We start from the raw sequence: 2,500 nt of genomic DNA on the forward strand, positions 1-2,500 counted from the left end.
GACTGAGCGCCAGGGCTTTGATATCTCCTGGGCCATCTGATGCATCTCAGCAGTGAGAGTGCCCCATGCATATGCATATAGACGGGCTTTGGATCAAAAGATGTCCACGCTAATTCATCTGACCCCTGCATTGATTGTGGGTCAAGGAAAGAAATAAGGAAAGGAAAGGACAATATCTTGCCAGCGTTTTTTAGATGTAAGTTTGTATGTTGTAAATATGTTTTACAACATACAAATAATGTTGATATGATACTGTAGTAGGTTCTTTCTGAATGCTTCATCTTTTGTTGAAGAAACCCATAGAAGGCTTTCATTTCCTGTTTAGGGCAGTTTAGGTTAAGACGTTAGATAAACACCCCCAGAGATCTTCACACACACACACACACACACACACACACACACACACACACACACACGCACACACACTCACAGAGAGGGAGAAATAGAGAGCGAGAGAAAGAGAGAGAGGGAGAGGGAGAGGGAGAGGGAGAGGGAGAGAGAGAGAGAGAGAGAGAGAGAGAGAGAGAGAGAGAGAGAGAGAGAGAGAGAGTCCCCCACCGTCCCATCTGTCTCTGCCTTTATCTGTGTCCTACTGTTTAGCCAGGTTGTGTCCTACTGTGTCCTCCTGTTTGCCAACTAATACAGGCGGTCCTTCTGGCGTATGGCAATTCAACACACACACACACACACACACACACACACACACACACATAGACACACACATAGACGCAGACACACACAATCGCCCAGTGAGCTGTCAGTCCTGCCAAACATCTGTCAGGTAAGACACGCACACACACTCAGACGGGGAGTAATCTGATGAGTTTGAGGGAGTCTCTGCCAGTGCAGTGGATTTCAGCGCTGAGGAAACAGTGAGGGCATTATATAATGTACTTAAATTAAGACTCCCACTGACTACAGCTGACCTCATTTGTGCATGTGTGCAAGATTCCTCTATTACTTATATGTGATTGTGTATAAATATGTGTGTGTGTGTGTGTGTGTGTGTGTGTGTGTGTGTGTGTGTGTGTGTGCGCGCCTATGTGTGTGTGTGTGTGTGTGTGTGTGTGTGCGCGCGCTTGTGTGTGCAAGCGTACATGCGCTTGTGTGTGTGTGCGTGCTTGTGTGTGTTTGTATGTACTTTTTATCTGTCCTGCCATGAACTGCTTGGCCCATGATCTTTGTTGGGAAGGACACAGACCAATTGAGGGACTGGACAGAGCAGTTATTGAGCTGAGGAAGAGAGCCTGACCAGAGAGTGAACGCAGCAAAGCAAAGCCAGGACTGGGCTGTAGAGGGACTGTGGCGAAGACAAATGGGGGGAAAAGAGAATTCGACCAAGAGTTTCAAAGATCTATAGATGACTAGGAGGCTCCCGTTGCAGTTGCGGCAGTATGGGTCCAGAAGCTAAGCGCTGCACATTGGAGACCATAACAGGCACCGTATTGAATAATTCAGGATCTGAGAAGCATTGGGATCTCTTGGGCTCTGGGTCTGGCCAGAGCAGGCCTGTCCATACTGTAGATCCACTCCACATCCCAGCAACAGACCAGCAGTGGAGCTGACTGATGGCACTAGACAGAGCTATTGAGAGGAGCAGGATGCACTGCACTCACCACTTCCTCTTCTGAATCTTCATCAGGGCCTAATCTAACTAGCCCCCATGAATCTCCCCTGCTGTGTGTGTGTGTGTTTGTGTGTGTGTGTGTATGTTAATAGGCAATTATTCCCTAACTGTTAATCCTGAGCACCCACAGACACATCCCAAAAATACTCTTAGAAATGGAACACCTGAGATGTCCTCCAACACAACCAAGTCATATTTTACATTCGTTAAACTACAGCAAGAAACACACAGTGGAGTGTGTGTGTGTGTGTGTGTGTGTGTGTGTGTGTGTGTGTGTGTGTGTGTGTGATGATAAATGAGGTCTTGTGTAAAACACAGGCACTCTAATTTGTATTTATGATATGCTATTTAAATAGGAGCGCCATTTGGCCATGTCTTGGGGCGATCATTAAAATGGACAGAATCACAGTTTGTTTTAACAGCAACACGCAAGAGTCCTTTTCTTTCTCACAACAACCTTTTCATGTCGACGGCACGGCAGTAGCCGTTCTAAGGGTTTGGTTCCGCCCTCCTTGGTGGCACTGGGGAGAACACAAAGGAACAATAGGGGACTTAAATTCTTAGGCAGGTAAATCTGTCATGGGATTGCGTAGGAGGGGCACTCCTGTAGTAGGGATTTGGCTGATCTCAGAGACATGGGATACCTGTAGGTGAACCCTTCTGTGGGAGAGATGGTTGGTCTTTATGGCGTGGATGCTTTGGAGACTTTGTTGTGCTGCCACTGTACATTGTAGCCTTTTTTTTCTCGCTCTGTGCTGCCCACGTCTGTTGTAAAGGGAAGCAAAACAAATGCAATACTTCCAGAAATGAACACACACACACACACACACACACACACACACACGCACACACACAGAGAGAGAGCAGTGTGGT

The sequence above is a fragment of the Sardina pilchardus genome, chromosome 16 (genome assembly GCF_963854185.1).
Source record: "Sardina pilchardus chromosome 16, fSarPil1.1, whole genome shotgun sequence".
Taxonomy (NCBI): Eukaryota; Metazoa; Chordata; class Actinopteri; order Clupeiformes; family Clupeidae; genus Sardina; species Sardina pilchardus.